The sequence below is a fragment of the Platalea leucorodia genome (genome assembly GCF_965183815.1).
Source record: "Platalea leucorodia genome assembly, chromosome: 16".
NCBI classification, from domain to species: domain Eukaryota; kingdom Metazoa; phylum Chordata; class Aves; order Pelecaniformes; family Threskiornithidae; genus Platalea; species Platalea leucorodia.
The window spans coordinates 7,501-31,010 of NC_138838.1; positions in this window are offsets into that span (position 1 = coordinate 7,501).

Genomic DNA, 23,510 nt, shown 5'->3' on the forward strand with positions numbered 1-23,510 from the left:
TCTCCACCAGCTGCAGAGTGGTCAGGCTGGCCTCCTCCCATATGACCCATCACATTTCTGAAGACCAGCAGGGCCTTCACCTTGTCGTCAGTGTTGGCATTCTGCTGGGTCTCCATGATGTCTGGCAGCAGGACCAGCATTTTTCTTGCCTGTAGGAAGCACGCAATTCTTTTTTTGATAAGCGGTGAAAGACCACCCTGGCAAAAATGCTCTGGCCACTAAGCACCAGCCTCCCGTCCGCCTTCCTGCCAGGCGGCACAGGAATCCCTGCAGCAGCCTGATGGCTGTGGGCGCATGCATGGGGACACGGGGATAGCAGCCGGTAGGGAAATTAGGGCAGGAGAACAAAGGCTCCACGTCCCCCGCTCCGCCACCTCCTTTCCTGACTGGCCGAAACGCCCAGATGGCTTGGTAACCCTCTGGGCCTGCAAAGCTCCCCAGGCGGCCACCAGGCCCCTCCATGGCAGCGCTCTGCAGACCCCCATGGCTCGTGCAACAAACAAGCCACCATGGCTTCCTGGACTAGGCCCTGCTCACCGTCTCAGGTGTCTGCGACAGTGTGATGAGGCCTCTGAGCACCAGCGAGAGCAGCACCACGCTTGGACGCCTCAGGTACCGCTGGACTTTGTAGAGGCTAGCAAACTCCTCTGATTTAATGTCACTGGAGGCCAGCAGCTGAAACAGAGATGGCAGTGAAAGAGTGGCAGAGCCTGCAGAGCTCCCCGCACCCTGCGGCTCCTGCTTCCCACTGGCAGCTCAGGGCAAGGGCACCAGGGCCAGACAGCCCGTCCTGGGGGCAGCTCTGCCCGTGGAGGGCCGCTTGGCATCCCCGTGCCCTGTGCCTCGCCGCACACCACACGGTCCTCTGTGCCGGCTCCTCCTGTCCTCTGAGCATCGGCAGCCTCTTGCTCTCACGCCTCTGAGGAGCAACCCAACAGCAAGAGCGGGCACAAAGGAGGCACGACACGTGAGTGGTGACAATTGTCTTCTGTCCCCAACCTTGCAGCCTGTTCAGCCTGTGCAAAGGCCACGTCTCTGCCCCTGACCCAGCCCTTGCCCTGCCCCAGCCTTCCAGTCTGCAGAGCAGGGCAGGGGGGTGCAGGCAGGGGGGAAGCAGAGAGCCGCCTGGGCAGGCAGGGGCTGCCTGGGCTTCGTGTTTGTGCACCGGGGCCCAAGCAGCGTGGGGTGGCCCTGCATGGCTGGCACAGGGGAAACCTGCTGCTGGGCAGGTCCCTGCTGGCCCTAAGGGGCTCTGTCCCTGTGTCCTGGAGGAGGTGACCGTTTGGGGGCAGATGGGAGGAGAGGGCTGTGCCTGTTTTCCTGGAGAGGCAGGCACAGCCCCGAGGGTGAGCGAGGACTGCTCTGGTCACTCACAGCCAAGTGATGGATGCAGGCGTCCTCTGTGCTGGAGCTGAACACCCTGCGCAGCCACTGGTCCTGGAGCTGGCTGAGCAGCTCCCTCAAGACCTTCTTCACGGTGTGGGGCTGGGAAAGCATCACGTCCCACATGGCCAGAGCAGCACTGCAGGCCCAGAGCGCTCTGTCAGCAGGGCTGCCTCGGCCACCACACTGTGCCCGGGCCAGCCCCACAGGACCCAGGCTGTCCTGGCCCTTCCGAGCCCTCGCTTGGAGTGCCCGGGTCCCTGCCTGGGCAAGGAGGAGGGGGCTGAGATAGTCTTCCCCATGGGGCAGGGAGGAACCTCGTGGCGGGGCTCCGGGCTGCCTTGGCCAGCTTTGGCTACTGCAGGCCTGGCCCATCCGCCAGGGCTGGAAAGTGGGGTGGGCTGGAGGGCCCTGCTCCTCGGGGAATGTCCTGCGCTTTCCCCTGGCTCCAGCAGCCAGAAAGTCTCCAGGCCCCTCTCCCCACACGGCACAAGCCCACGGGGGCTGTTGGGCTCAGTACCTGTCACACGATGGAGAGAGCTTCAGCAGGCTCCTGACCACTTCCCTGGGGCACTGGTCGGTCATCAGGAGAAGCAGCAAGTCCAGGCTCTGCCGGGCTGACGCCGTGTGGATGCACTCCATGTTTTCATAGATGCACCTCACGATGCCTGGCACCTGGAGGGCACACAGGTGAGGATGGTGCTGCCACTGGAATGCAGCCATTTCCTCCGCTGCCTCTCAAACTGATGCTCTTCCCATCCTGCTCTGCTGGCTTCAAATGGCTTCAAGGTGCCTGAGGCACCTGCATGAGGGAGGGAGGGAGGGAGGAACAGGGCCTGAAAGGGCTTAAGGGCAGGGCAGCCACAGGCTGCTTACCTCTGTCAGCCAGGAGGCAGGCTCTCTCACAGCCACATCCAGGATGCTGCTCGCCTCCTCCTTGTCATAGACGCTGGAGTCTCTCATGGCCTCAATGGCCACGAGGACGACGTCTGTCTTCTCAGAAGGCTGCAGGTACTTTCCAAACGCCTATGGGAGGAAGGAAGGCGGGGAAGACATGGCACACCGAGCGCCCTGATGGTGCTGCTTAGCTGAGCAGTGAGAGCAGCTCTGGCAAGACATGGCCCGGCAGTGCTGGCAGCGGTGCCCGCAGGAAAGCTGGAAGCAGGGGCTGCAGTACTGCGTGGTGGAGGAGAAGAGAGGGCCCTCAGGGTGAGGGAGGAGGGTTGCGGTCGTGAGCACAGCGTGCCGGCCCTCCAGAGAACCAGGGCTTGCTGGTGGCCAGGCGGGCTGGAGATGCTGCTGGCACACTGGAGTGCAGCCCTTTCTAGTCCCTGCTCGGGGACAGCAGCAACCCTCTCACCAGGGACAGTGAGGCCATGCCAGCCTCGTTGATTCTGGATCTCTTTGCTCACACAAGTCTCCTGCTGATGCCACGCACAAGAGGCCCAGCAAGGGAAGAGCTCATTACCATTGCAATGTTGCTGGTGCTGGGCAAAGAAAGACAGGAGGTGTTCTCAGCTTCCCATTCCCTTTGACGCCACGGATGCTCTCGATTATCCTCTGGCAGCGTCGTGCCTAAACAGGAGGGGATCACAGACAAGTGGGCAGGACAAAGCGTCTTTGCCAACAAGCTTAGCAAATGGTGAAAAGAGCTTTGAACTAGGAATGGCTGAGGAAGGAGGTTACGACCCACAGTCAGGGGAGGAGGTGGTAGGCATGGGTATAAAGCAAAGGGTGACGACAGGCGAAGGGAACCAGCGGGACCTCAGGGACGATGGAGAAGGAGGAGAGGCACCTGCCTTCAAGCGTATGTGTGCAAACGCTCATGGCCTGGGAAGCTCAAAGGAACTAGAACTCTGCCCGCAGTCACACAACTAACACGTTGTTGGAATAACTGAGATGCGAGGGACAGAGAAGCCGGCAGGCTTTCCTGGACAGCCTCCAGCAAGCACAAGAATGGTCCGTTGCAACACTCAGGGCAACAAGCAGGCATCTGAGGAGATGCCTGCGTGTGGAGGGACGGAGCCCACCACAGCTCCTCTTACGTTTTTGCCACAGGATGAACCTGAAGAGGTGATGAGGAACATCCAAAGCCCCCCAGCTGATCTCCCAGCTCGTGCAAGTGCGGCAAAGGATGAGATGCCCCAGCAGCTGCCCCAGGATGGGGATACGGATCTCTGTCTGGCAGGCACGGCTGTCATCGTCTCCTACAAAGGTGCTCCGGACCTGGGCAAGGGAGGCAGGACAGGGAGAAGGGCTGAGGGGCGGCAGCTGCGACCCAAGAGTCTGCCCGGGGAAGGATCCCCGGGGAGTCACAGCTTTGGAAGGCCCTCCCAAAGCAGCCAGCTGGGCAGCAGGGCAGGGCGAGCTGCTAGGCCTGGGCTCCCGCCATGCTCCTTGGGCAGTGCTGTCCTGCACAGGACTGGGGGCTGAGATGGCTCCTGGCAGAGGGGGAACTGGGGAGAGAAGAGTATGGGAAAAAGAAAGAAACCAAGAGCCTGGCTCCAGGGCAGAGCCTTGCTGAATGCCTCAGTCGGTGCCCAGGCTTGCCTCGCAGGCATCTCTGAGCTGCAGGCTGCTCTGGTGTGCAGGCAAGGGGAGAGAGCGTGGCTGGAGGGTGTCTGGCTCCTTACCTTCACTGAGGAACAGCTGGCCAGCAAATCGCTCAGCCTCCCAATCCTCCCCACAGCCCTCTCACACGCAGCTGCACTCTGGCAGTTGACGAAGGTCTGGGAGGAGAGAAAGTGCTCACGTGCCCTGGGAGCTGGTGCCCGCACCAGTAGAAGCAGCACTGCTGAAGTCCTGGCTGGACTCACGCAGTCCTTGTGGCCAGGCAGGTGGGCAGATGGCACCCCCAGGGCAGTGCCTGCTCCCTTCCGTGCCCTCCCCACAACACAGCCCTGTGTCCCCTCTCCCATGAAGGCTGGGCTCTTGGGCAGGAGCCTGCCTGCGGGGTCTGCAATGGGGCAATGGGGATACGGCCCCCTGGGAAGCCAGGAGTACAGAGCTTCAGGGCTGGGCTCCCTGTGCAGGACAGGCAGGTCTCAGTGGCTCTCTGCCCCAGTCAGATCTGGGGAGGAATGCACGAGGGACGATGAGGCAGGGGAAGAGCAGCACCAGCTGCCACCGCTGCGCTGCCTAAGGAGAGGGCTCAAATGCCTCCCACTGCTTTGGTGCAAGGAAAGCTCTGGGGACGGAGCTGGCCCAGAAGTGCCATGGGCAAGGCTTTGCTGTGACACAGGAGGAGGCTGCAGAGGGGAAGCGACATTGAGTGCAGCCAGGGGACACGGGGCTCCCAGAAGAACAGCCCCTGCGAACCCCACTCTTTGCCAATGCCACACCTGTAAGATTGTCTGCAGCTCTGTGAAGCCAGGGGCAGGAGAGCTGTGCACCAACGTCCACAGCATGGTATCCATGGTATCCAGGGTCTGCAAGGAGGACAAAAGGTTGTGGCAGTCTTTCTGCAGTCCCTCTCAGCCCCGGAGATGGATCTGAACTCCCCACGCCAAGGGCTGGGGGTGAAGGGATGAGGGTCGGAAAGCAAAGCTGAGACGCTGCCCTGCCTTGGATCTCCGGGTTTCTCTCAGCACACGGCGGCCAGGGAGCAGCCCAGAGGGACTAGGGACTCCTGCCGCTCAGCCAGCACTTACCTTAAAGTAGAGAGTAGTGTCCAGGTCCTGCATGTCCGGTTTTGGAGGAAGCAAGAAGACACTCCTGAAGCAGGCCTGTAAGAGGCTTTTCTTTTTGCCCTCCAACACCATCTCCACTTTGCTGCAAAGAGAGAGAGGGGCCTGTTGCACACTGGTGCTGGGCGCCTCGATGCCTTGGGCAGGTGGCCACGGACCTCTGGAGCAGGGGTCCCCGAGAGGGATGGAGGGTGTGCAGGGAGCCCTGCCAGGAGGCACCTCCTCCCTCCCCAACACGGCCTGGGCCAAAGGACAGTCCTGGCAGGTAAGCTTCCCGCCTCCCGCTTTGGGGAAGAGCCAAGGCATGGCAGGCAGCTGCAGGATCCCTCTGGCCTCCCCTGCGCCCTCCCAACAAGCCGCGAGCAGGGCAGAGCAGAGGCCCTCTGACGGCACTACTGGACTCTGCCTGTTGCGGGACGGGGAGAGGTGCCAGCCAAACCAGGGGCTGGGCACCTACCTCAAGGCGGCGATGGCAAGCATGGCTTGCTGCCGCACCGCTGTGTGCAGGTGGTTCCTGGGCTCTTCTTCCAGCCGGGATGGCACCTGGCAGCCACCAGCAGCCAGTGCCAGCAGACCCAGCACCAGGCGGTGGGGCTGGCGGAGACCCTCTGCCCCCGCCCCAGCACCAACCCCAGCGTGCCCCCTGTCACTCCCGGTGGTGGGGTCTCTGCTGGCAGGGCTTCTCAGCGGCACCGGAGTCCCCTCAGGGCAGCTCTGCGTCCCCTCACACTTGTCCCTGCCCTACCCCTGCCCGTGCACTGCCCGCACACTGTGCCGGTGCCCAGGGACCTTGCCCCCGTCCCCAGACCTGCCGGCTGTCCCCTCACCTTGATATTCTCTGCCAACTCAAATCTGTGGCAGAACGCATTCAGGCCCTGTGACAAGCCCTTGCGCCTGGCAGCTTTGCACAGGGTGCAGATGGTCTCTAGGAACTGCATCCTCTGGGCCTCCTCCTGGCAGCCGGGGGACAGAGAGACAAACGAGGAGCGTGAGAAGGTAGACACATGGCCAGCAGCACTGGAGCCCTGGGGCTGCAGTGCTGTGCAGGAGACCTGGGGGGGGAGCAGCTCTGCCCAGCCACCAGACCCCCAGCAGCCCCGGCAGCAGGCAGCAGAGCCGGTGGCACCGTCAGGAGACCCAGGCATGGCTACCATGGAAATGGCCGCGCTTACCTTTTCTGAGCTCTTCACAAAAGCCTGGATGAACTGCATGGATTCTTTTTCCTCTTGGTACAGAGATCGCCAGCTGGACGCACCAGCAGGGGCACCTAGTAAAGGAGGAGAGCAGGGAGGGCTGTAGAGAGGGGCTGAAGGCAAATGCGAGGAGACGGAGGAGCTCTGCCCTCCGTCCAACCCCGTGCCCACTCCCCTGGCGCAGTCTCCCCATGGGTGTCTGGCCTGGAGGGTGCGCGGCAGATGGGCTGCGATGCTGCAGCGCAGTGCGGCACAGAAAGCCACAAGTGCACCGGGCTTAGGAACTCGCTTGCAGACAGGCTGGAAAGGTGCCTGTCCCCCACCACCGCTGCCTCCTGCCAGGCCAGCTGCCTCTTGCTGCCCATAGCCCAGAGCAGGAGCCCAGTCCCCTCTGCTCTCTCCCGCCCTGGGGGAGGCTGTGCTGGGGCCAGCTCCCAGCCCCGAGCAGCATTCCACCAGTGCCGTGCTCCCCGCCCGTGGGACCCCCACTGCCGCTGTGCCCGGCAATCAGGACCCTGGCGTCGATCAGGGTGCAGGCCCCAGCCCTGCCCAGCCCGGCGGGGCCCCTCACTTACCGGTCTGCAGCAGCCTGGGCACGCACGCCTGGTGGGGCCTTGGAGGAGAGCTGCTCTCCTGGGGAGCCCTCTTCTCCTCCCAGGCCACCCTGGGGCGGCTGGGGGGTCTCTCCGCCATCCTGCGGGACGTAGGAAAGGGCTAGGGGTGGGGAAGGGGGAAGCTTTGGCAAAATGCCTTGGCACCGCGGGGCTGCCGGGGAAAGACGTGGGCTGTGCTCAGGGGCTCCTCGCCAGCTCCACGCTCCCACCCTGTCCCGTCGCCGTCCTGCCGGACGCTGTGGGGTGGGGGCGTGACCGCATTGACCATATGCAGCGCTACAGGGTGTCACAGAGGCGGGTCACAAAGGGCACCACTGTGACCTGCCACCCAGGCCGGGAGGGGCAGGGTGTCCTCTGGGGGGTCACGAGGCCCACTCACCCCTGGGCACTTGGGTCCTCTTGGGGTGCCCCAAGCCCCACATTTGCCCTCCTGGTCCCTGCAGACCTCCCTGTTGCTCTCCAACTGGCCCAGAGCCCTGTGTTCACGCGTCCCAGCGTGCCCCCAGGACCTTCCCTTCCCTTCTGTGCACTCCAGAGCCCTGCTTCTCTCCCTTGGCAACGTTAGATTTAGTCAAACTTAACACAAGTCCTAGTTTTTGTCGCTTCATCTCTTCTCTTCCTCCTACCAAACAGGAAGAGCTTATGCAGAAAAGAGGGAAAAGAAAATGAAGCATCTTCCACGGAGTTTGCCCTTTTAGGAGTTGGGAACCTTTCACAAACGGAGATTGCTCTCTTGCTGCTTTTCTCTTGGTCTGGTTTTGGACCGTGAGCAAGAAGCCCTCCTCATTGCGCTGGTGCTGGCTGAGCACCATCTCCAACGCTCCATGGGCATCTTCGGGGCCACTTCTCCTGCCTGATGGCCTGCTCCCCCTCCCAGCTTTCAGAACGGTGGGAAGGCCATTGCTGTGCGGGCTGCACAGAAGTTTTACAATTGGAGTCTTTTGGCCTGTGGGGAATGGTAGCTCCAGGCAGGGCTGTCTTATGCTGGGTTTTTAGCAATGTGGAAACTTCTCCCCTGCAGCACAGCAGGAAATACCACTTTCTGCTTTCAGCTCGCAGCTGCATAAGAAAATGCAAGGCTAGGATCCTGACCGAGTGTTTCTATCCCAACTGACTTTTGATGTTGCTAAGGACATTTACCAATTCCTTTGGAATCTCATGCTAATCTTTCATCATTCCCATGAGGATACGACACTGGCCACAGCGCGGAGTTCCCCACAGATGTGACGAGATGCTCTCTTCACATTTCCACCATTTCTGGCATCTTACAATTCACAGCCTTTCCTCCGTTCTCAAAGTCTCTTTCAGCAAAAAGCTGTTTACACCTGCTCCTCTCCTCTGATCCTTGTTTGGTGTTACAACTGTCGACGGAATGTTAACATGCTGTATTGCTTACCAGATGCTATCAGAAGAGGAAACCGGAACAAAATATGCTCTCTTTCCTAAACTGTCTTAACATTTTCCACCAGTCCCCTCCTCTACAGGACGCCAGACAGAGAGCTTGAAGGGCGGTTCAGCAATTCTTCTTCTTTAAACATACGGATCTCGTTGGGATCCAAAGGAAAGGTGGCTGATCTGAACAGCATCGAAGCCGCTCCTGATTTGTGCCTTTAGAGATTTCTAGAGACTTCTAAGGTGGGCAGCAGCGAGGACAAACGCTATTTGATGATGTCTGCAGTCACAGATCACAGAATCACAGAATGGTTGAGGTTGGAAGGGCTCAGCCACCAGAGCTGTGCATTGATTTCAGGTGGTGTAGACTGGCCTCTACTGGTACGTCAACACGCACATCTTTGCCTACTCCGCAGCTACGTGCAGTGCAAATCAGTTTTGTTGCAGTAAGATGCAAAAAGAGCAAGTCTTCATGGCTACAGCGCAGTGTCAACCATCAAGAAAGCACAATTTAGCCTGAAGACAGTGAAGCTCAATTGTCAAATGCCACCTTAGTCTCTTCAACGTCACTACTTCTTTGGCAACCTGTCCAGGATGCAAGAGACTTGCACTGCAATCCGACATACCCGACTATTTAACCAACACTTCTAGCCAGATGTCCTAGCAAAATTTTGCACATACCTCTAGCTCTAAGCAAGGATAGTGACCGCATGTCAGGAAAAATCATACCTAAAAGCTGCTCAACTCAGCCTCTAGGAATTGGACTCAATGCCATGACTCGAGGAAAGATACCGACAGCATTACTAACAGAGAGCTCTCCAGACTCCTGCCCGAGTGATTTGGGGGGATAGAAAACATCAGCTACCCTGACTGTTTTCTTCACAAGTTCTTCTTTTATTGTTTTGAAAGAACCATTTCTCATTATTCCGCAGGTGTCCATTAGCATCATTCCTCTTCTCAAGGTCCTTCACCAATTTAAGGTTTCCTTACAAACAAGTCTCATCTTGTAATTCCTGAGAAAAGTTCAACAACGTCAACAAAATACTAGCCAAAGCCACCAGTTACCAGTCCAGGTTACAATCACCTTATCTCCTCCAAAGCGCTTTGAGGTAATGGTTACAATCCAAAGAGGCAGACACAGAACATCCAGCAGCTGCACCCATTCCGTTTCTAGCCTCTCGCGGCTGCCAGGAGGTGAAGGATGTCATTGCAGAGAAGCTTTAGGAACAGAGACCCCTGTTCCTTCACAACTGCTGCCAAATTAGAACTGTCAGTCAACTGTCATCTCTGCCACAGTGGAGCGAGGAACCTACATAGGAAACTCCTGTCCCTGCTAATCCCTTGACTCAGCCAATCCATCTAACGACAGAGACGTGGAGTGCCAATGCTCCCGATTCTTCTAGACAACCTGCTTCTCCATTTTGGGCGTGTAAAGCAGTGACCTGGAAAACGAACCTCTATGCTCCTTTTGAATCTTTTTATATTCCGTCCATTCCGTAGCAAAATCATCCGTGAACTCATCGAGAATGGACTTTTTCTTTTCCCGGTTAAAATAAGCTTGACATCATAGCTTACAATCATAGTTTGGGATGTTTACCATACACAACAACAAAGTGTACTGGAAAAAAATCTTTATATGTAATTAGGGTTTCCTCAAAAGGCGTTCATTTTTCAGAGTCCTCTTTTCAGTCATGTACTGGAGTTTTATTTCAACTCATCTTCCTGCAAGCACAGATCCCCTTTCTTAAAGCCAAGGCAAATTAAGCCATTTTAAAATTAATTACCACTTGTACTCTCCACAACTCTCTGTGCATACTCATTTCATTCTGAATCAGCTGTTGGCTACGTTCTGTGTTACGGCCTCGTTTAACAGGTTACAAGTAGCACTATATTGAATTGCTGCAGAATACTTACAGTTCGCAGCCTGGTCTGCCACCTGCTGAGCCAACTGTACTGGCTCTCATGGCATGACCTGTAGGAGAGGGGAGACAAAAAAGAAAAGAAATCCCATGCAGTTTATCTGAAGATTATTCTTTTAAAGAAATTCTCAAGTTATCATTACTTACCAGCTGTGGGTCTTGATTGTCCTTGGGGGCCCAGAAGACTTGGTAATGCTGGTTGCCTTAGTACAGGAACCTGACAGCCCTTGTCAATCAATGCAAACAAACAGTTGGAAAATAAGCTCTACTCAAGTGCAAGGATCACTGCATACGTTGAAATAACACTTCCCTTCTCTTCCAACAAACTGCTGACTGACAGAGAGGAAGATTTAGAAAGTTGAGCAGCAGTCACCAGAGCAGCAGGAGGTGTAACAGTCATGAGAGGTGGTGCAGGTGGTGGCGGTGGCGGCTGCTGCTGCTGTTGCTGCCGAATCTGCTTCCGGAGCCTTTTTGTGTAGCCAGCTCCATTTCTGAAGTTGTTCACAGCCTGGAGGCAGGAAAGCATTTGCAAAAAGGTAATATGAAACTTCAGCAGATGCAGCAACAAAAGCCTCCACGGAGTAGACTTACTTGTGTACTCCTATCAATGCTCTCAATCCTAAAAGAAACCAGCAGACAGATATATGAACACATCACGTTAAACGCTGACATTAATGATGGGTAACTCAGAGTATCTGTATTTCAAGTACCTCAGTGTTAACACCGAACCTGACAGTGAGGCGAGCCTGTTAAACAAATGCGTGACCTGAATTTCCCAGATGGTCTCTCAAGAGTTGTAAGCTTCTGTAACAACAGATAATGTATTTGAAAAGTACATTTAGCCTTACTCAGTTTAGCCTTGCTTAAGGAGATGTAAATTAATATTTTCTTCCCTTTCAGCTTTGTACAAATAGACTTTTCTTACAAACAGTTTACGTAAAAGCCATCGTGTTACCTGGCGTAGGAACTTGTTGGCAATTAAAGCCTCAGGAGAAAGAGCTGCCTGATGACACGTTGGGCAGGTATGCTCCTCAGAGTCCAGTCATGCTGTTCTAACACCTGTGTATAAGTAGAACCATCAAAATAGGTTTTAGCCAAACTAAGGACATTTTGGGCATTCTAATCGCTTATAAAACCACGTCGATGATTAATGGGTGAAGACGGTCTTGAAGTGAGAGCATGAAGCTAGAAATGTTCAACAGTGTAAAAAATTCATTGTATGCGGCAAATAACTCCACAGTCTTGGTATTTCACTGCTGTAACATTTGAGGATGCAGAGTAGGCTGTGTCTTGATGTTTCCACCAGTCTTTTTTCCACTATCTAGAACAGTGAGAAGTCACCAACCTCGAGGTTAATGAAGAAAAGTCATCTCAAAAAACCATCAGTGGGTTTGAGTTCCAAAGGTTTTAACCAGCTCTCCCGTGCAGAAGAATGTGGATTAAATGCCTAACTCTCCGTCTGTTGCAGACCACAGTAAGGCACCAGAGCTGGCTCTATAGTTCTCTATGAGAGAAAGGGCTGTGGACAAACTCAATGCCTTCCATAGCGAATACTGTAATCACCTGCACACTGATGCACTCTTCTCAGAATTGTCCTTCTGCACGTCAAGAGGATGTAACTAGATACGTAAAAAGGGAAAAAAAGCTTTCTGCCTTCTTTTTTCCTTAAAGAAAAAGTTAGAGATTGGGAAAAGAACCCTTTTCCAAGCTTTGGATTTTATCAAAGGAAGATAATAGATGGAATTCCTACCAATGGTGTGCAGGGTCATCCATAAGGAAAGCAATACAACCCATCAGCCCACGAGTCAGACGGGTACGGAGGGAGGGCAAAAGGAAGAAGGATGACAGTACATCAAGGGTGCAGAGAGGATAACGCGTGCTTGTCCACCTTAAAGCCAGCACCTACAGAGAGACCACCGCCATGGCCTCCATACAAGGACGCAGTCCATTCCACTTCCCACCCACCACCAAGCTCTCCCGTGTTCGCACTATACATTTTTAAGGCATTTTAACTTCTGTGTCTAACAGAAAACACCTGGCTAAGCCTGGCTGCCATCAGGGAACACCCCAGAATTCACTCTAGATTGTCAGCACACCAACATTCAGGGACGAGCACCAGCCACGTCCGTTGCCTTTGGGCATTCACAAAATCCAAGCCTGATGGTGAAGCCGTTACTGCTTACCTGTTGCCAGCGTTAGCAGCAGAGCCCTCTGGCTCTCCAGCCCTCACTTTCCCACTTTCTATCCAGGAGTGAACGGCTTTCTTAACTACTACCTTAACGGCTCTCTTGCCCGTGCTCCTTTTCTGTCTCGCTTCCCACCATATCACTCAGGGTGGGCTTCTTGTCGTTCTACACCGAGCCCAACTTCTCAGTAGGAGGACTACACTGCTGTCCCCACACTTACCTAGTGTAGGATATGGAAAAGAAATTAGAATGAGCAAATAGTAACTCCAGCCCCAGCCTACAGCTCTGAAGGTATAGAGCAGCCTACACTTCCATCCTGGATCTACCTTCTCTAGGATGTGTCCAGGAAGCCAAATCATCATTACCTCTAATAGAGATTGGAACTGGGGGGAAGCAGGGAGAAAGAAAAGTTCCCGAGAGTCCCTCTCCCTGGCCCGCTGATTACAGCCAGAGCCCAGCCTGGAAACGGCGAACGTCCAGGGATTCCTCCCACCCCAAAGGGGCCAGGACCAAAAGCTGCTGCTGCGCTTCAAGTATCCAGGGAACCCCACTCACAGCCCCACAAACGCTGGCGCTCTCTCTTCCTGGTGCCTCCGCACAAATGGATTAGCCCTAGAGCACCTTTCAGCAGCGCAGGACAGAGAATGTGCATTGTTGAATAACAGCTGCTGGGTTTTTATGTAAGTCAAGACCAGAAAAATGAAACTGACAGAAACAAGAGGAAGACTCATTTAAAAATACTACACGAAGTAAGGCAGGGCTCTCTCCTGAATCTGCTTGGGTGGCTAACCTCTTGGCTCCCAGACTTAGGTAGAGGCCTGTGAACTAAAAGGATTTGGGTTGTTGTACTCACTAGCTTGTTTGGCTTTGTAATTATCGAGGTGTGCGTTTACAGTGTTCTGCTACCTTATATGCTCAACATACGACTTAAAGAAGGAAGAGTATAGCGTGACCCTGATGGTCAAAAGAAAAGGAGGGACTGCTAGGAAAATCTCATTGCTAGGAAAAACTATTGTAGCAATTAGTCTCGAGAGTAGGAAATTGTATGACATTTCTTAAGATACATCTAGTTTACGTCGTATACTGCTCAGTCATGGTTCAGTCAGCATGACTGAAGGACCCCAGCTCATTGCAAGGAGGAGAAGGACAGTCTGAAGAAGAAAGGATACCCCTGGACTACCCAGATCACGCCAGCATCCCAGCCCTTCCGACTCCTCTGGGGAACCTTCCCCTTATCTGCCATCAGAGATAGGGAACTGCAGCAAGACCGACCGCCGGGATGTCTGGATCAAGAAAGATCAAGAAAGAAGCAGATGGGTGACGCCGCCACAAAATCAGAGCCGCTTTGCAAAGCAGCGGCCTGTGTGTGCGTGCTAAGTAGCGCTTGGTCAAATCGCGTTGCACCTGACTGCTTGAAAGGTGTAAGAACCATGTGTAAGACCGCATTCGGGGTGCCCCCATTTTAATGAGACAGCTCATGCATGCAAATGCAAGAATGCCTCTTGTCATGCTTTGTATACTTTGCATCCCGGCCTCTCTCCTCGGTCGGCACAGGCCAGTTGCCAGATTTTCCTGACAGCTCCCCATCCCGGCTGCACGGAACTGGCACCGGCACCGCTTCCACCACAGTTGGGAGCAGCGGTTCCCCTCCTGCCAGGGCAGAGAGGGGGAGGACCAAAACGACCTAAATGCGCCCCAACCCCCACAATCCCCACCACCGGGGCGGGATGGGCAGCACACACATGTCGGCATTGCAGGGACACCAGTGCCAGCCCCATCCCTTCCCTTTGGACAGGAAATTCACCTCCCCCCAAAAATCATGCTTGGGATCAGAAATCGTGGGGATGGGAGACCGTTGGGTTAGGAAACCATGACGGAGCTGAGAAATCCTCACTGGCATGGAAAACCATCATGCGGTTTAAAAGCCATTGTGCGGGTGGGAACCCATCATTCAGGACAGGAAACCTCAGCAGGATGGGAAATCCTTGAGATGGGAAGCTGTTGTGGTAGGAAAAATCAAACCAGCGCAAGGCCGGCTGCAGCAGGTGCTGGCGGAATGATCGCCATGGGGACGAGGGCTGCTTGCCCCCAACAAACCCCACCCTGACCAAGCGCCATGGCAGGTACAGCAGCAGGCTCCCACTCCTCCCGGTGCTCCTGCCCTCCAGGTAGCCCCCCAGACGGCTCTGCCCACCAATATCTCACCCCATTGCTCCTCTTCGCTTCCCCCAACAGAGAGGTTCCCTCTCCGGCTGCCGATGGCATTGGAGGTGCCCAGTGTGAGCGTCAGCGCCCCGGCCATGCCGCCACCGGTCACTGCCGGCGTGCTGCCCTTCTCTGGCCCGGGGCTGCCGGTGTCCCGCAGGCCTGCTCAGGTGCACACCGTCACCTCCCAGCTGGCCCAGGCCACCGTCTGGCAGGGGGTGCCGGGGCCACTGGGGGCCCCAGGCCACGTGGTGCAGCTCCCCGGCGTGGTGCCGCTTCCCCCTGTGGTGCAGCTCCCCCCGATGGCGTGGCTCCCCCCTGTCGTGCAGCTCCCTTGTGGGGTGCAGCTCCCCCAAGGGGTGCAGCTCCCCCCCATGCTGCAGCTTCATAGCGGGGTGCAGCTCCCCCCGATGGTGCAGCTCGCCCCTGTTGTGCAGCTCCCTCGTGTTGTGCAGCTCCCCTGCGGGGTGCAGCTCCCCACCGTGGCCGCTCCTTGTCCCCCTGCCTACGGCTGGGGACAGCAGGTGGCGATGGGGACACTGGTGCCCCACCAGCTGATGGGCCTGGGGCCGTGGGCCAGGGGGAGACCCTGGACCCCACAGGCCCCCCTGTGCTCCGCACCCCACCCGGCAGCACCCAGAAGCCATCGGAGGCCTCCAGCAAGGACGGGGCGGCCATCGAGGACAGTGTCCCTGCTGCCAGCCCCTGCCAGACCGCCCTGGCTCTGCCGACTGGCAGAACCACGACGAAGCCCAAAGGTGAGGTTTGGGGGGGGTGGCAGAGCCCATGGTCGGGTGGCCAAGCTTAGCAAAGCTGGCATCGCCCCGGGGTTCGATTGGTTTTGTTTCCTTTTTCAGCAGCGGTGACCACCCCGGGGGCCCCGGGGAAGCCTGCGGATCTGCCCGAGCAGGGGCCAGAATGCCTTCGCCGAGGCCTTTCCTGAGCAGGCAGAGGACACCACCGCCAGCCGTATGCTCGCCTGGCTCGACACCACGGACAGCGAGGACTCCGTCCCCGATGTCCCCGACAGCCCCAGCTTGAGCGCCTTCCTCCACGAGCTCCCCGACCTCTCCGAGTACGTGGCGGAGGGCGGCTGCCCCAAGGAGCGAGCGGTGGTGGCGGGGCTGGGGGACAGCAAGGACACTGTCCCTGATGGTCTTGATTTCCCCAACAGCCTCGCCAGTACGGCTCTCCTCAATGAGCTCCACGACTTCTCAGAGTACGTGGCAGACAGCGACTGCCCCCAGGACCAAGCCGTGGTGGTGCGGCTAGGGGACAGCGAGGACACCATCTTGACCGCCAACATCCCCAACTTGACCGCCGACGTCCTCAATGAGCTCCCCGACCTCTCCAAGTACGAGCGGTGGTGGCGGGGATGGGGGATGGGGAGGACACCGTCCCCAATGTCCCCGTCATCCCCAGCTTGACCACCTCCCTCAACAAGCTCCCCCACCTCTTGGAGTACAGGGCAGAGGGCGGCTCCAACAAGGAGCAAGTGGCAGCGGTGATGCTGGGGGACGGCAAAAACACCTTCCCTGATGTCCCCGACAGCCTCGCCAGCACTGCCTCCTTCAGCGAAGGCTTTTGGCTAGAACACAGTCAAGAAAATTGAAAACCAGAACTAACCTGCACTCCCTCCTTGACTGGCACCTCTTTCTTCATCACTTCTTTGCATTTCTATAGTTCCTGCGCAGTACATATCAAGATTTTCCTCATGAAAAGAAGCAAGAAAGCTCACTCACAACTACGCAGAAAACCTGCCATTCACATACACAGTGCCCACACAGGAGCATTCTCAAGGCCCTGCCTAGACACAAAAGATTAAATCAATGCACCAGGGAGGAGAGAGCAGGAACAGCACTCTGGCACCCACGATGAGTAACAATTTCTGCTCTGAACCGGGGCTTAGTCAAAGGGCAAGCACAGTACTGATCCAGACACGAAACGGAGCGTATCGCTCAATCCCGGGTGCCACACACACTGTACCTTCTTCCATCGCCTCCTGCCGACAAATTGTTTCCCAGGCTCTTCCATCTCATCGCAGCTGCACGCTGGCTCCGGGCTGACTGGGGGAACTTCTCAGCGCTTTAACTTTGCTTCGGGCTTGCTACGAGCACGAGGCTTCATCCCTTTGGCTTGGCCCCCAGCAGAAGCTGGGCAAGGGGCAGGTTTGCAAGTGGCTTGATGGAACGGAGCTTGGACACCTACCAGGGATTAAAAACCAACCAAAGAAATAGCCAGAGAAACTGTGTTAGAGAGCAGCAGAAAGAAACAGCGGGGCTCAGCACTGTTTAACACGCGGGGTTTGGAATTTGGGAGACTGGAGCTCCCAACAGACTCGCCTCTTGCAACGGAAACATCCTTTAGCTTTTGAGCCTGACAGAAATAGTACAGACTGCCCCCAGCTCTACACTGCAGTTGCCGCAAGCGTTTGCTTGTCCATGTCCAGTTCTCTTCCATGCTGACAAGGTACGTTTAAGCTGCAAAAGAGGCAGTCCTACAAACCGTCAGCCAAATGCCTCTTCTCTCACAGATGTGAAAACCGCAGTGAAAGACAACACAGGTACCAGGACAAGGCTTCTGCTCTGGCTTAGGTTTTAAAAAGCAAGGTCTTCCCAACCTCTCTTTTCCAGCTGCTGCCAACAGCTGCAGAAAGGGTCTGGTTTTGATCAGCTGATGATCAGTGCTAACTACCAAATCCCAGTACAGGATGTTACACCGCAGGCTGCAGATTTCCAGCCCAACCCCAGGGACTGAATAACCTCCCTCCTGCCATTGGGCTGACGGCAGTATTGCACATCCCCTGGCTTCTCCAGCTTCTCCTTCTGCAGACCTCTTGGCTGTTACCATGCCAAACTTGCCAGCCCCCTGGGTTTTGAGAAGGCTTGTTTTGGCTTGGACTAGAGTACCAGCTAACATCTGCACTGCTGAATCCTCGTAGACCTGAGCGTGCTCCTCACAGCTCCGTACCACTCTGCCCTGTGGGAAGTGGGGCCCAGGGTGAGCCGTGCTGCACAGATACGTGCTGGAAGGCAGCGCAATGGGAATACAGATACGAGACTGGTGGGGGAAAGGTCGAGTATCGACACTGGGAAACGTGATGCCAGTTCAGCGTCTGCAGCAGGATCCGGGCAGCCACAGAGCTGAGCAGCGACTCTCTTTGGAGACCATGAGGCAACGGGTACCCTCACTCCCACAACCCGCTCTCGATGACATCCCACTTCTTGCATCCTTGCCCTCCCTTTCCCCTCCAGCTTTCCAGACTGTGGCAGTCGTCCTCTGAGGGTAAGACAAGAGAAAGTGCCCCTTGCTGAACCGCCACCATTGCCTCCACTGGAACCACCCTGGCTCTGCACGCAAGGACATACGGCAGTGGCAGCAGGTCACTCCCGTTCTGCTCCCTACATCCCCCCTTGATGACTTGAAGGAAGTCTGCTCCCGGCATCTTCCTCGTGCCCACCCCAGCCTCCCTCAACAAGTCCACTATCGGCCACTTCTGCTTGCGCAGGAGCTTATGCAGCGTGACAAGACTGTAATCACCTGCGCACTGAGGTACTCTTCTCAGAATCGTCCTTCTGCACGTCAAGAGGATGTAACTAGATATGTAAAAAGGGAAAAAAAGCTTTCTGCCTTCTTTTTTCCTTAATAGGAGAAGAGTCCTTTCCCATTCAGGGTATACTTAAGTATGACACAGAACTGATAACAAAGTAATTTCGTTATCTCCTATTCCTGCTTTCAGAAGCTCAGCTGGGATGTTTTGAACTAGCAGACAGGGGAGTAACACTTACATTCGTCACAAGAACTGTCTGCGCAGCAGGGAATAACAACTGCGTCAGTCATTATCTCTTTACAAATGAGCCATAACAACTCCTCTGGAACAGGATCACCTGAGGAGGAGGACGGCTCCTCTGGTAAAAAAGGGAGGCTTTTGCTTCTCACCTCTGGCATACGCTTCCCTGGAGGGGGGTGGGGAAGGACAAAGAAAAACGTTAGAGATGGGGAAAGGAACCCTTTCCCAAGCTTGGGATTTTATCAAAGGAAGACAATAGATGGAATTCCTCTCCCTCCACATTAGCCTTCTAAAAGGTAGGCATTCCGTTTAAACTACTTTTCTATAGCCACAAGACTAGAAGAGGGAGACGGGAACAAGTTTCCTTCTGCAGAACTCTCCCATTCATTGGATCAGCTAAGAAATTAGCTCCGACTAGAACAATAATAATTTTGACAGCTAGAAATCGGGTGAAATGAATCCCACCTCTCCTTTGCCAGAGGCTAAATGTAAATTGCAGCCTCAGGATAAAGGGAGTCTCCGAGGAATTACGGTTTAGAGATGGAAGAAGTCTACCTTACAGCTTCTACAAAAGGAGAGCCATGGCAGAAGGACAGACGTGCTACCAAGTGCATTTTAAAACAGCCCCTCTGGTCAGCACACGGGAGCATTTTCTTAGTTTATCGCAAGAGGAAAACATCGGTCTGTTTCACCCATGGGATTTGATAACAGTCAGAGGGGGAGGAAATCTCAGTCCAACGGCGATTTGTCAGATTTGGCAAGAAGCCTTTGAAACACAAGCCAGAAGCCACACGAGCTTTCAAAGAGAACGACTCCACTGTAAACACGGCTGAAATGCTTTGCAGAAAAAATGCAGATTCTTAGCACAGCACAAGGTTAACCAGCTCCCAGGGGCATGAACGGTAGGGCCACCCTATTTTAATCTCAGAAAGTATCACAGAGTTTAAGGTTCCGATACAATGGCAATGCTTCCTCCCCCGTCATTACAGATGCTGGCCAACTCGGGTGCATTGCCCCTCAGACATTTCGGCATGGTTTCTCTCATTCGCTTTTTGCTCCGTCCCATTAATTCCATACTTACGCATTAATAGTTGGTATTGCGTATCTTGCAGCGTTGGTCAGCATAGCGCCCTTTGTATGGGGATCTTTCACCTCCATCATGAAACTCCTTGGGATTCCTGTGCTCTTTTTAATTCTGGAAACAGACGCAAAATTTTTGTCCTGTTGAGAAAAGAAATGCAGACATAGCTCCTCTTAAGACTCACACTTAAAAGTCATTTCAATGATTATTTTAGGCAGCAAAAGCCTTTAATCCTCTCCTTTCACCGAGTGTGTAAGGGCTGCTCGACTAATATACTGATTTTCCGAACTGAATATAGCCAGGATGTTCCAAAGGCTTGAGCAGTGTTTTGAACTCATTTGACATTCTTTGCCTTAACTTCAGGTTCCTTACCGGTGAAATATCCCTCAGCTCACCCTCCACTCAGAGAAGAGGCACAAACCCGCTCCTCCTCCACAGCGCAATTCAGAGCGAGAGCTTAATCCGGTGCTCCGAATCAGTCACTGGAGAAACTTATATTCACCATCTCTATAGGAAGGGTGAATTCCTGCCTCCTGCGTATACATTCAGTGACTAACCTTCAGTGGCATGAATACTCAGCCAGAGGCTTGTGTAATTAAAACACGCAAACATTCAACAGATGGGCTCAACAGAAACATCTGGGTTTCACAGGAAACACTAGAAACTGCAAACTCTCATTAAAAAGAGTGAAAACCAGAAACATTTCCAGTAACACTGCAATATATAAAGATATGCATGAAAGTTCACAGAGAGCGAGCTATGCACATATTTAACGTCCATGACCTAGAAAAAAGAACTTTTTCATTTATACTTCCAGGTTTCCCTTGAGTTTTGAAGGGCTTTGCAACATGGCCATATAACCTCTGTATTTCACCCCAAGAGAAACAATTCCTAATATGAGTATTCATCTCTCCGTTACGTAACTGCCAAGGGAAAAAAAATTAAAAACTAAGTAACACCAGAAGTCCCCCGCAGTCTTACCCCATTTGTTGGGCAGTGCTTTATATAGTGGCCAGGTTTTCCGCAACGAAAGCAAGTCTATGATGGTGGACCCAAGGCTTCCTTCATGTAACTAAACGGGTTTTGGAAAAAAAAGAAAAAGGTATGCCTGTGTCTCTCTTGTTAAAACAAACATCAGAAACACATTTCAGCCCACACAGCCAAAGGCAACACCACTCCCCCGATCCTGCAAAGAGCAGCACAACGCTGGCTGAGGCTGCATGAAAACAGCTGCTGACAGAAAACAGAGCCGTGCTGAAGATGTTCTGGGGAGTCCTTACACCATCGCATGGGGTTTACGGGCCTGGGAACCTCCTTGAAAAGAGCCTTCTTGGGCACTCAAAACCTGGGGCTCTCTTTGTACCTTACATAAAGATTCCTGTAACCAATCCCATTTGCTTCCAAGTGGACTGAAGCTCTGTGGAGAAAAAATTACACTATCCAGTATTTTTAGACTGATTTTTAAGCCCCAGACTATTTGAAGGAGAAGATACCCACTGTACATTGCTTTGAGAAAGACGTATGCAAGCATTGTTATTAACATTTTGCAGCATTAAAAGGACACCCAGCTGAAGAGTCGGGGAAGCTGTTTCTGCTTGCTGAAATTCAGCTTCAGACACAGCAGCATTAAAAGGAACCAAGCTGTTTCTAATCCCCCAGCAAGACAAAAGATTCTTATGCACCGTTTTCTTCTCAACTGTAACATCATCCAGATCGACCGCTATGAAATCATTTCCATTAACATTTACAGGAAACTTTACCGATCCTTGACTAACTTGTTTGAACCCAAACGGTTTACAGAACCAAGCACACGTTTAGGGACAGCACTTATGGAGACCAATTTCTTTTGGTAGCTGCCTTCCAAACAAAGTATTTGGGGCTTTGGGGTGATTTTTTGTTTTTCCAAATGTAGAAGGTAAGAAAGATGACAGGCATTTTACCCACAAATGCACCAAGCTCTAACCTTGTGCCAAAGCCTGTACACTGGGTTTCAGGTATTTTCATTTGCAGACAAACTGTTAAACTAAACTGCTTCATCAGGTAAAGCGGAAAGATCAAATGCAGAGCTCTAGGATACCACTTTGCATAGCAACGCTATTGAAATTCACGGCAAGGTATGCAAAACACTTATGTACCCAGAGGGGCCCAAACAATAGCACTTCAATTTCACAGCTCTAGGAACAAATACCCAGGTACTTAAGGACACGAAAAGGAATCATGCAGCTGCACAGAACTGTCCTCCAAACATAAGGGATATGGTGGTTTCGGTATTTGTTTGAACCCCCAAGGCAAAAGTAAGAAACAGTCCCAACTTTAACAATCCTGGTTTCTCAGTGGCTTTTGGTAACATTTTCATAAACCATGAGGCCAAAACGGATTTAAAACCAAAAGCTAAGTGATACACGGTGAAAATGGCAAAAAATACACTCCAAACCATTTTTATTGCAAGAAACAAAAAGCACACGACCCCCTATACAAACATGCATGTTGCTAGCCAGAGACAGACAGAGGTAGAACAGGGCACCATGTTCAGTTGGGCAAACCGCGCACCTACGGGATCTCAAAATGATCATACATTATCTGTACAACTCAAAGTCATTCAGGAAATGTTCCATAGGAAATGTTCAATAGGAAATACAATGCACTCCTAGGCACAAATACCAGTATTCACATTAGAACTGTGCGAACGATGGCATTACTCAGTTTTTACTATGCTGAGTCAAATCCATTCTATTCCCAACATATGCTGTCTTTTACTGGAAAATACATAAAGGTAATGTCTGGAAAATTAATACAGGGCTACATTGTTTAGAATGAAGTGCAGTGTCTAGCAAAAAGTCTGCGTTTTTACGTACTGCTCTTGATGTGCCGCTCAGTGGCTCAGTTGGACTTCTGGAAGAAGAAATACAGGTGATCAGAACTTAAAACACAGCACTTGTACCCAACATAAAGCGGTGAAAAGAGATTCGAAAACCTGAACATCCAAACATTATGTTCTGATAGTCTAGCGAATGTGGGCATTTCGTCGTACACAGAAACTGTTCTCTCTTGGTACATGCAGTGCAGCTAAAAAGCAGCCCAACAATGACATTTCTACTTTGTCACAAATTACTCTGAGACTGACAGAGATAGAACACAACAGTGCAAGAGGAAGTCCTCAGGTATTTTGTCACTGCTACATCAGTATCAAAAAGATGAAGTCTGTCCTACCGCTTTGTGTTCTTCAATCATCAACCATCAAAACACAAAGGTCACTTTAGCCAATCTCTATACCCCTAGTATTGCAAATAGGTACCAGATAGAGTACTTGAGTGTCAGAGAAAGAACAGTCATAGCCTAGACACGTCCAAGTGCAAGTCTACTTCAGTGAAAAAAATCAAGAAATAACAGAAATGTCAGCAGCAGAGTCTTTAGAACAGTGTTTCTTTGTGGGAGCCCAAGCCCTGTGTTCAGATATCTACCACACTTGGCCAGGAAAGGGCCAAAATACTACATGTGTTCCATAGGCTGTATCTACTAAAAATAGCAGTAGGTATGTCACCTGAAAGCAGTTCCTGGGCTTTTGTGCGATTTAGGAGCCCTGTGACAAAACAAAAAAAAAGGTCTTCATTGCCAGAATTTCCTTGAAGATAATCTTGAAAATGCTACAATATTCTAGGCAATATTTATTACGTTTGAAAACTTGCTGAGATTCCACACACTCATTCATCTGTAGCGGTGGGACCCAAGAAAAGACCGGTAACCTTTTTAGTCGACACGGGGGCGCAAATCACTGCACTGAGTCGAACAGACGCAGAACAATGTGGGATCTCGGCACCCTCTAGAAACGTGATTGTTTCAAATGCTCTGGGAAAAACACAATCGGTACCTATGACCCCAGTGCCGCTATGGTTACCAGGGGAGGACGGCCCTGTTAATACTATGGTGGCCATAGGATCTTTCCAAATGAATCTCTTGGGCATAGACCTTTTAAAGGGCAGACGGTGGCGCGGCGCCCAGGGAAACTTGTGGTCTTTCGGCGTCCCCCAGATCAGGCGGTTGGCCGAAGCCCCCGGTGCGGG